The sequence below is a fragment of the Aphelocoma coerulescens genome, chromosome 4 (genome assembly GCF_041296385.1).
Source record: "Aphelocoma coerulescens isolate FSJ_1873_10779 chromosome 4, UR_Acoe_1.0, whole genome shotgun sequence".
NCBI classification, from domain to species: domain Eukaryota; kingdom Metazoa; phylum Chordata; class Aves; order Passeriformes; family Corvidae; genus Aphelocoma; species Aphelocoma coerulescens.
This window is the reverse complement of record NC_091017.1, coordinates 47,274,929-47,286,957: the sequence shown is the minus strand read 5'-3', so window position 1 is coordinate 47,286,957 and position 12,029 is coordinate 47,274,929. Positions and strand designations below refer to the sequence as shown.

The 12,029-nt window shown below is 37.3% G+C and overlaps 1 long non-coding RNA gene across 1 annotated transcript in view; it reads right to left on the bottom strand.

The window, feature by feature from the left end:
- The window catches only part of LOC138109800 (uncharacterized), a 52,263-nt gene extending 40,234 nt beyond the window's left edge, over positions 1-12,029 (bottom strand). Inside the window, exons 1-2 of the long non-coding RNA XR_011150708.1 lie at positions 11,951-12,029; positions 3,754-3,862 (exon numbers count right to left, since the gene is read on the bottom strand). This is a non-coding gene — a long non-coding RNA (uncharacterized lncRNA). The remainder of the gene's footprint in view (positions 1-3,753; positions 3,863-11,950) is intronic.

Below are 12,029 nucleotides of genomic sequence, written 5' to 3'. Positions count from 1 at the left end.
TCCTCTTCTCAGGAGTGGATATACTTGAACTCATTGTAGCATTGGCATGTTCCTGACTCCTGGGTCTGCCCCCACTAAGGTGAAAATTCCCCCACCCAACAAAGCTGTAGTGAGCTGTACACACCAAGAACACATGGCACACCAGCTAAGGTCGGGGGAGAGAGATGAGCAAAGACTCTAAAGTTTGACGGTCGGTATTAATGTATAAATATAGAGCACACACTGAGAAAGTGTCTGTGTATCACAAACTGTTTGTCTTTTATTTCTCTGGCTACTATAGCCACAGTCACAAGAAATCATAGCAACCAGAAACCTAGTATAGGGAGAGAAGATGACAACTTTCTGTGATTTCTCATTTATATGTATGAAACAAAGATTCATCAAAACTGCAAATAATTGAGAATACTAACACTGAATTAACATTTATATGAAAAGTTTTTTCAGATGGGTACACATCATCACATGGGGATGCTGGATGTGGTCAGGGCTTTAAAGTCACGTACAATCTTTTTCTAGTAAAGCAGACATTAGATGTCACTACACAGATACTTTTCACACCTATCCAGATAACAAGTTTCACATATTGTCTCTACCACACATATAACCCCACTCCGCATCAAGAATTAAAATAGACTGAAGAGAATTAAATGAGAACATTGTGTCAAAAAGGGACTGCAGTAAAAGTAAGTAACTTCCTTTGGAATTCACACCTACTTGAATGTGTAATTTTACACAGATGGAAATTTGCTGAAGTTTAATAAAGAACAGCTCCATAGAAGTGATGTCATGAGGAACAAAAGAAGCATAGTGTGATTTACATGTACAGAAATTAAATCACTAAAATACTGAGCAATAAAAATTTGCATAAGAAATGGGCTGGTATAGATATTTTACCATTCCTTAGTCTTTTGCATCTATTTGCAGTCTTCTAATCTTTCTCATTTAATCAGCCTCACACGGACAGGAGATGCACCAATGAGAAAAGTGCACTGCAGGGCAGAGGACTTGCTTGTCTTTGCCCTTCATTCATGAAGTGACATCCCTGTATTCTTAAGTTCATAACTGATTCATTCTGATCAGCATTTAAGAGTGCATTTAGCTTTAAGCATACACTTGAGTAATACTGAATTTGCAAAATTTAATTTGCATGGTCCTAAACAGAGACGATTTCCCAGCTCTAGTCCCAAGTCTATAAAATAAGAAACAGCTCACAGAGGTCTGTCCATGACTAAGTCACGCACTGCTCACACCACAAAGCTCAAGTGCACAGTCTTGTAGAAACACAAGTTCATATTCTGTAGGAAGCTATTTATTTTTTCTTGCTACTTTATCACCTAAAACTGACTGAAGTTACCTAATGCTTTGTAAAGTCAGCCTTTTACGGACTATTCCCCTCTCACATAGTTCTCGTTCAACATCCTGATATTGCAGTTTGACTACTAGAAACAAGAAACCATAGTTAAAACTACCCAAAACATAGCTTGCTATCATGTTTCAATTATTTTTCCACACTGTTCCTTTAGAAAGCATTCAGGAAAGTTTACCTTTTGATGATGCACGTCCATCCTAGAAGGAAGAGGGGCAAGCAATGAATGACAGAAATAATTGCATTTCAAATTTGCAATTCCAACTAGGAAGTCAATATAGAGGGCATTAATATAGAGAAAAAAAATCTATTCTCCCTGAAATAGTTCCAGAAAGTACAATATTCAGTTCTTGTTGATGCACAAAAAACATCTTTCCTTCAGACTGGACTCCCTCCACTCACTCATATATTTGTTTTAGATTCTTCAAAGCCATGCATGTTCACTTATGTTGCTATGCTACCAGTGTAATACATATGGTTACCAAGGCAACAGGTAATAGCACTGTGTGTATGTGTAACATGTTAATAATGTCAACACTCTGAGCATAGTATTAATATAAAAACTATCAGCTTACCTGGAAAAATTCTGGTTTTAGACTATTATTCAGTTTTTCAAGTTTCAAGTATTTTATGTTCAAGTGTTTTGGCAATCCCTTGACAATGAATTATTTAATTCTAAAACTTTGCCATTGCAAATTGTTGGTGCCATTTTTGGGCTAGATATGTTTCAGTAAGTGCTCCTTTCAGTACTAGAAAACCAAGACGCCAGTTCACAGTGAAAAGTATTCATGGAAGTGCTGAGCTAGGAGCAGTATATGTATCAACCATTTATTTATGGCATCCCTTGAAGGATTCTTATTCCCTGTAATCCAAATTTTGGAGAGGAGAAAGCAAGGGGTGAGAGTTATTAGCTGCACTATTATGTCTTTTAACCATTACAGAATTCTGAACAAAGCTCTGCTAAAAGAAATTTCAAACAGGGATGTGAGGTACCCACCAAAGCTGCTCTATCGCTCCCCTCCTCATCTGGACAGGTGAGAAAAAATATAACAAAAGGTTCATGGGTCAGTATAAGGGCAGGGAGGTTTCACCCACTGATTATGTTCATGGGCAAAATAGACTTTATTACCAATCAAATCAGAGTAGAATAATGATAAACAAACCCAAATCCTAACAACCCTTCCCCCTACCTCTTCCTTCTTCCCAGGCCAATCATCACTCCCAAATTCTCTACCTCTCTGTCGGTGACACAGAGGGTAGGGAAATTACTGCAGTTCCCTTTTGACATAATCTTTTCACCTTGATCATCTAGCCCAACCTCATTAAACACATTTTTCCAGGCATATAAAAACATGTCATGTACAGCAACAACCATGTCTTGTACAATTTTGGTTTGCATTCCTGGAAATAAACAGCTCAAAATAATAAGGAAGTCCTGAGCCTTGTACAAGTAGAAATATGGGAGTGACATAACACTGTGAACATGTGAATCTGTACATGCATTCTTATCTCCTGTGAAATAATGAATATCTTTTCCATGGTTAAGAAAGAAAGGTCAGCTGTCAGCTTTGTACAGCTACAAAATGACTGAGTCTCCAGGGAGATTCAGCAAATATGGGACAATCAGGGCTGAGAGAACAGTGTGAAAACACCTTCATTCTCAAGTCAAACATACGAGGAGAGGCTTGTGAAGGCCCATCAATTTTGCAGGCTCTCACTACAAGAAGTTTTAAGGTGATGACTAGGGAATTATTGGCAGATCTTTCAGAACCACAGAATGAAATGGGAATGGAGAAAGAATTTGACAACAGTATGGAAAAATCAAATCTATAAAGGTTCCAAACCAGATGTTCATTCATTTGCAGAAGGGTCACACTTCCCACTCCCTTAATGAAAGCTTAGTTATTACAACAAGTCTCTTTAGTTGTATTTTTCAAAAGAGGCAAAGTATCTGACTCGATCACAAGTATCTCCAAGAAGTGACTTTTATTTGTCACTGCAGATTTGGGTTATTTACACAGTTCATTACATACTGACAGTAAAGAATACACTAGCAGGACAGAACTGTAGCAGAAATGGCTGTTTGGAAAAACAGCAATTCCAGGCAGAACTATAAATACCCCTGAATGATGAACTGTGTATTCAATTCTTAACTATACTGAAAGATGTGTGAAAAGTCATCTCACTTGTATCTATAAATTTCAGGATTGGCTACAAAAAAATTTGCCCAGGCTCCAAAATATTCATTTTGACAAAGGTATTAAATAAATCACCATCTTCAATTTGGTTCTTGATCCATCTGCTCCAGGAACATGGTTTGACACAGCTGCAAATTCTGCTCATGGATGATCTAAGCCCTCTAATTTTTGAGACTGGTTTTCACATACCTGAGAAATATACAGACGTCTAAAGGATGGCAAAAGCAGCAGATCGACAGAAAAAGGCTGTTGTCAGCTCTGACAGAAATTACTCCAGATTTTGAAGATCTGACTCTGTCTGGCAGAAACATAAGTGAATAATGTTTCACTCGTTAGCACTACATTCATTAGGTAATTTAAATGCCACAGGTGGGCTCAGTGCTTTCCAATGCATACGTGAAAAATCAGTAAGTCTCCACAGAAACAAGCAAGCATCAGACTACGCAATTTTACCCTCTAGATCAATTTTTGGATGTTTTATATAAATAGAAGGAAAGGAAGCTCTTTACAATGGTGAAGTAAAGTGATTATTATAATCAACATATCCAGTGGATGTGATATTAAAAAGAAGAATATCTTAGAGAGTTTGTTTATAATTTAAATAAATTCCATGTTGCTTTAAATAAACCAGGTGGCAATCTTCAAGCTGTGCTGCAGACACTATAGAACTCACAACAAAAACAAGGATGTGCTTCAGATACAATTTCTCAGCTTTGGATCCCATTTCAGCTCAGAAAGCAGAGAATGATTTCAGAATGAATTAGCAGTGTCTGCACACATTCTTTAGTTAAAATAGGAAATTACCAAGAGGACAGAGTTTGAATGGCTTTATGCAGGTTGACAGTCACCACTGAATTTCTGGAGCAAATTGCTACAATTTCCATTTTGTTTTCTTGATGTGCTATTCCATGGCCTTCTGACTTTGACAAGCTTTCTCTGCTAAAATGATACAGGTGTTTAACCACAGGTAGTGAGCCCCAAATTGCTCTACCTTATGAAAAAGATCATTAGCTTTTGATCAGTGAGTAAACGCACATATGACTGTAATTAAGTTAAAAATTCAACTAACTTATGGGATGAACCAGGTGTAAATATCTTAAGCCTTCCACAATTTAATTAATTTTAAAGTAACTGAATGAAAAGATGTAGAACCACTAAGTCCATTTTTGCATTAAGAGAAGAGCACCAAGTTTCAAACTCCCCTTGCAATTTCAGAAACTCCTCTTGAAACAATAGGTATGCTTCCAGTTCTTCAAAGGTAATATTTGTCTATTGTCTACACCAAAGCATAAAATTTGCAAATATTTTTATTTCAATTTACCTAGAAGCTGTCCTGTTGGTTTTGGTTTGTTTGTTTTTGGTTTTTTTTCCAAAAGCAATGATGTTATTCACAGAGAACCTAAGCAGGAGCAATTAAATACCAGTTAAGTAGCTCAGTCACAAAGTCACACTGATACCACTAACTTTGTACTAGTATATTAAACAGCATCAAGACATTTGGCCATAATTATCCACATTGTTTAATTGTTAGCATATTCTTTGGTATTGTTTTGGTCCATGACAATGCTTGGGCATGGTTCAAGGAAAAGCAGATCTGGTAGTTCTTACCAACACCCAATTTGGACTTGGCTATCCTGCTTTGAAGAAGACACTAAAAATAGTTCTAATTACCTGCAGACATAAGGAACAGTCTCTCCACAAAATTAGTTACAAAAACATACATGCTAGATACAAAAATCCAGTGTTCCCTACAACAAAATCCCAGGGGACTGAGATTGTCTCTCAGGAGACAATCAAGGCAAGGAAAACAAGTGCAAAACTCACAACATCCTATAGCAGCCTCCAATTCACTCAAAAAAATGAAACCAAAAACCAAATCCCTATCACCTAGTGACTGGAAAATCAACTTGGGGTGCTCTTTGCATCCTGGAACAGCAGCCAGGAAATCCTGCAGCCTTGGGAGGTAAAAAGACCAATGAGTACAAAGGGACACCTGGCCTTGGGTAGGATCTCTGAACCCCCTCAAACCTCCTCTTAGGAAATAAGCAAATCCTTACAGATTATTCAAGTAAAGGAGGTTTCCTTTAAGGCCATTGTACCGCACCAGAAAGAATCCCAAAAGGCAATTTGGAAAAGAAATGTGAATCAGACCCAAAATTCTAGTTTTTAGGGCATTTGGCTGGGAGAAAGCAATCCCAAACTTGAGGCTTTGCTGCCTGGACACATGCTCAGTTACATTCAAGCTCTTCACTGATGCAAAACACTGAAGCACTCCCTGTCCCAGGCAATTTTCTATCACACCAAGTGACACTTGGGATGTCCCCTGACTTCCTGAGTCTGGATGAGTCAGGCACACAGGCTCCTTTCTTCCTTCCTCAAACATTCAAAATACCACTTTATGAAAGTGAGACAGTAGACATCAGTTCTGTCAAGCAAAAGAGGAATTAGGCATGAGGTTTCTGTCTCCAAGAGTACCAACACACCAGCCCACCTTGGTGCTGGTTTCTAAGAGCACAAATCTGACCCTCACGAGAGTACTCCAGGCTGCATACACAGCCTTTCCTTCCCTGCCTTGACAGCCCAGGAGGGTAGGGAAGAGAGGCCCAGGAAAGGCATAACTGAGCAAAGTGCTGCAGCTGTTTATCTGCCTCATGGGGCTGCCTGTCACCAGGAGACGGCTCCCAAGTGGCTCCATGAGCAAAATCCAGACTCGTTTCAAAGTCATCCCTTTCCTGCCTTCCTTCCTTCTTCTGCTCTTCAGGGATCTGCAAGCTGTTCACATGATCAATCCATTGCATGGCTTTTGTTTTCCTCTGGGAATGGTATAAGTGTCTTGCCTTGCCGCCCTCTCAGTACATCTCTGTTTTTCATCCCTCATTTGGGCAGCCTCCCAAAGTTGTAGGAAATCAAAGTATTCCCATGAGGGAATGGGGTGGGATGGGATGGCAGTTGCCCTGGAGCTCAGACTTGTTGGGTTGGACTACCTAGTGTAGTGAAACAGGGACAAAGCCCTTTGGCACAGTGAGGAGCCATGTTGTGCCTTCAAATCCTGAAAACTCGGCTGCCTGGGTGTCCCTTCTCCATTTCATGGTCTTGCATAAGAACAGCATCAGCAATAAGTAGCACCTGACCTTGCTGGCAGTGCAAACAAGGGAGGGAGCAGCTGAAACAGCTCCACATTTTCACCTCCAGAATGGTCTGTTGAGGTAGTGACAAAAGCTCCCTGGAGGAGAAAAAAACCACATCAGTGCAGAACCATATTTTCAAGGTCATTGATGAAGTTTCAGAATGTTATATTATGAAAATGAAGTGAAAAAGACAGATGTAGCAGTATGTACAATTGACTCTGTGTCAACAAGGACAAAGCTTTTTATTGAAATCTATGACAAGGGGGTTAATAAGCTCTACAAAATGATAAGTACTTTTCAGTTGAATGCACCATTTGAAAGTTTCAGGGTGAAATAGCATCCTGGAAGATGTTCCTGAAAAATTCCCCAAAGCAAGGAGAAAAAAAATACTCTCTGATTAGTAATTTGTTGCATGGCTTGAACTGCAGCAACCAGCATGTGTCCTTAAGAGTTACTCAAGAAGCAGCCAAGCACTGTGTGTTAGTCATTGCAGTTCTACATGGCATCTGGGCTCGACCTTATTTTGGATCCAGATATCCAGAGAAAAAATTGCAGTAAGTCACTTCCACTGTGCTATAGATAAGCTTAGATTAATTTGTCTCCAGGTAACCAGCACAAATAGCATAATACAAGCATGACAGTGATGAACTAGACAAATTATGCATGTTTACATCATGATGCACAAACTGTTGGCTTGTTTATATTTTTTGTAGAGCGTTTTTAAATGTCCTAACCATGATGCTTAAGAGTACAGTATTTTTTTCTCAGTGACTTTTTATTGTTGTTCAAAATCCAAGAATAATCAGAGATAAAGCAAGCATTCAGAGATGTTAGAGAACTGCTCCCACCTTCTGAGCCAGAACTATGTCATTTGCTTTTCAAAGCACTCTGATCAGATTTCTGAATTCAGTTCATATGAAACAGTAACCGGCAAACCAAACACTGTAACTATTTGCTTTGCTGAAAGGGGTTTAAGGTTGCATTGGAGGTTGTAAGAAACAACGAAGAAGAGAAAGAAAATAATTTATATTTTAAAATAAACCAAGAATGGTCACAGAGCAATAAATGGCACAAAAAGCAGTACATCAAAAAGGGGACTGAAAGAAATGCCAACAGAACCACACTTACACTAAATGTCCCCTTTGCACAATGATAACAAGCAAAGGCTGAACTTGACAAGGCTGAAAAGAAGTTTGACAGCCTTAGACAAGAAATGCGAGATGACCTTGGCTGCACTGATTTGAGTAAGCAGTTGTAGACAGATGGCCAAAAGAAAAATATCTGAGTACTTTCAAGTATAAAATATTCCTGGGACAGTAAAGACAATATTGCATTTTATAAATGAGGTCTGAAGAATCAAACTAGATGTCACAATGTAAAAAATACCCAACATTATCTTCAGAAATAATCCAAAATATCACAGTGTAAACACAAAAATATCTGGTACTGGGTAGAAGATATCCAATCATAATAATTGCAATTCAGATAAAACAAAAAGTAATAGAGCTCTTGTTCCTTGCCCATCCTTGGTAGAATAGTAAAGAGGATATATTTGGATGACAGTGGAAATTTTATCATATCTTTTTCTGCAGTTAAATTAATGCATAAAAATCACTTAATAGTATTGAAAGTCATTATATATTAAATTTTAGGAAAAAAAATAATTCCAAATAAAGTGGATTAATTGCTAGAAATTTAGAGTGAAGGGGAAGGGTGTTACTCTTGGAGCTCTGTTCTAGGTATCCTCAGCTACAAGATACATGAACTGTTTTGTCAAATCTCCCCATTTTCTTAGGCCTCAACTTTCAGTGATTTCACTCGACAGTTTTCTTCAGCAACAGTGTAAGCCATGTTCTCTTTTGAATCTGCAGGTGCACTCAAGTGTTTCTTCTGTGCATGTTTCCTTGCTATGCCGGTAACATACTCCTCAGCAAGTCTGGATTTCAAAGACCTTCAGTGAAAGAGCCTTTAATGTGCCCCAGGTTTTCTGCAGGTAGTTAGATCAGCTTCAAGATAGATGGGGGTACAAACATTATTATCACACTGCCCAAAGGTGTGCAGACTTCAAGTAAATTTGAAATCATGACTTCTGTTTCTCTCCTGTCTACCAAGAACTGCAAAGGGCTTTTTGTGCTAGAGAAATATTTCACTTACGACTTTCATTTATTAATTAGAAATCTGCAAAAATGAGAGGATAATTTTTAATATTTTGGTTTGCAGAACTTCCTCCACAGCAGTGAGCCCTCACTATTAATCATTCATTATACTCTGCTCATTCAGAGTCTGTGGATGATGTGCCATTATAGTTAAGTTTTTTTTCCTCAAGAGTGACTTGCATTGCTAAAAATATGCAGGAGGGAAACAAAACAAATTGATATTTCATCCTGCATGTTGTGCTTGTTCTTTTGGAAAAAAAATAAGGACCCCAGAAGTAACATAGTGTGAAAGTATTTTAAACTTAATGAAAGCTCAACAGCATCTCAGAAATAATTTTGCTTTTTCTTTCTGAAAAACACCTGGGAATTTGTTTCAGGTCCCCCAAAAATATATCAAAGTACTTTTCAGCACAAGACCATAAGGGACTTTTTAGGTCAAGCTTCCTTAGATTTACTTGCAAGCCAACTTTGCATCATTCATATGTATCAAATATATCATCAGTCCACTGTTTTATTTCTACAGTCCAGAAATAAAACTACTTTCAATGTGTTTTCCATTAAAAAAGCTATTTATCGTGGTCTAAATAAGCCTTCAAATGTATTTTGCATTATAATTCTAGAACTAAACATTAATCATAGTTGAAATTATTATGGCCAACTATAGTTTTCTAATTGTCTGTGCTGTGAGAATTCATGACCTCCATATGACTAAAAGAAAATAATGTCTTTAAATGACAAACTGCTGAAGGGTTCTTGCCAACATTCTTCACAGAGCTACCAGACAGTATGTTTTAATTTCTGTTACAGAAAGATGCCATAAAGAACATTAAAGCACCTGCGTAAGGTTTACTAGAATGTAGCAATGGTGACATGATAAATGACCTTACTTTTCACAGCTTTTCAGACTGTGGAAAATTAACTAGGGTACAAATGCATGCCTGCACCAGCAAACTATGAAGGTGAAGACTAGTGGTGTTCAGAACATGAACAGAGATGGACAAACACCAACCACAGAGCCTATTCCAAAAAATAAGTAAGTTAAAAGACAAAATTCTGTAGTTTGCTGCAGGTTTGACATCTAATTCTGGTGACAAGATATATGATGGTACAATGTAAGCATCCTAACTGAAATATCCAAAACCCAGGTTTCTGCCTTATTTCTCTTTTCAGGGGAATGAGGAGAAGGAGAAGCAATGGAGAATGGGATGGGAAAAGGAGAAAACAGCTACAATTTCAGCTCCACGTCTGGAGCACCAAAGCATAAAATATATTCTCTATTGACCTGAACATAACATTTGAGAGGAACTGTAGCAGCAATAGAAGTCAAAATGAATGCCACACATCTGCAATTAATATTGAATAGTACTGCTGTTAATTATGTATACATATCTTGTATGTATGTTGAAAACTAAAAATAAAAATCATATTTTTTCTGTTCTGTTGAATTCTCAGGCTTCTTAGAACACAGGCTGTGGGGATTGGAAGGGGTCTGTTTCTTGATTCTTAACAAAAAATGCATAGCCCTGCTTCTTAGGTCCAAAAACTCTCTCCAAAACTCTGTTTTCTATACATTTTACATTTACATATTGATGAAAATATGTGTATTATAAGTTTAAGACTCTTGTAATTATTTTGGTATTTCTTTTTATTTGTTTCATCCAGGACCAGAACTTGCAAATAAATATACTTGTGCTTTGAATTCACAGGTTAGAATCTCAGTACTGCTCATTTTGAATTTCTGCTAATCCATTTAAAATTGCTTCTGCCCTAGAGAGGAGCCCTTTCTACAGATCAAAAGCCTGAGGAAATTTGCAAGTTATTTCAGATGTAACAACCTCCTACCCAGCTGTCGTTCTCACTCTTCCGCATTTCTGTTAGCAAACCAAGTTCTAAATACATCCAGCAGTATCAATATCTCAAAACATATTGCTGTTTTGTGAAGGCATCTAAACATAAAAGCTGAATGCTGTGATCAATGGTGAAGAGTGAATGATACTACAGTGAAACTCCCAACCTGTCTGTGACTTACATTTCTAGTGGTTGAGCCAATTTCTCTATGATGAGAGGTATGAGCAATTACTGTCTGTTACACATTTTCATCTAAGAGAAAAAAAATCCATGCAGCCCATAAAATAGATTTTCAAAGCATAAAAGTTTAAGGTCTGCTGTCAGGCTTTGATACAGTAAATGGTTTTGCCTGGCATGAAAATTAAAAAAAAAAAAAAAAGAATGACCTGTTAAAACCAATTATTGTTGTCTAATACAAAACATCACTCTTCAGGGCATGAGCCAACCAAGTCACTTTAAAAAGGAATAAATGTTCACTATCAGATTTCTGTTTCCTTCAGCTAAAATCCAGATCCTACTCTTTGCTCAAAAGAGTGTATCAAATGGAGCTATCACATGTAAATACCAGTCTCCTAGGCAAATGTGGGACAGGGTAGTCAAAATTCGTATGTTTACTTTAGATTAAGTTCTTTCTAGCATAATTGAGGCAATGAAACCAGAAGTGGAATTAACTTGTGTATTTATATGTTTTAAATTGTCACTTCTTTGCTGAATCAATGTTGTACTTTTTACTAGAATGAGACTAAAGTCACCTGACATATCTCCTTCATAGAATTCATACTTTTGTAACAATCCATATCTAAATTAGAAAACCACAGCTATGTTAATTTTCACCTGTTACATCAATGAAACAAGTGAAAAGTTATGTTTGGCTGACCACATTAATTCCATTCTCTGGAATTGCCTGGAAGTGTTAATGCACCTCATCTCCTTGTAGGTCCTACTGGGCCACTTATACCTAAGTGGATCCCCTTTTGATCTGCTCGAGATGAGAAACTGAATACTCTGTGTAGATAATTATATATAGATCTCCTGGATAAAATAGCACAAAGGTTACATAAACATATACATTAAAAAAAATGAATACGTGTATTTTTTTACATATATCCAGATGTAGGCATGCTTCTGAATATATTGTATGAATACAAAGGTACTTAGAAAGCAGTAAGAATTTGCTTATTGAAAGTCAATTAATTTTTTTAATAATTATTAAAAATCACAGTAAGTAAGTATATGGTGCATACTTTAAACTACCTTTATTAGGACTGGTCATAATTTTGAGTTACAGCTGTAGTGATACCCACAGTGTACACTTTCTCTTGCTACAGCATCT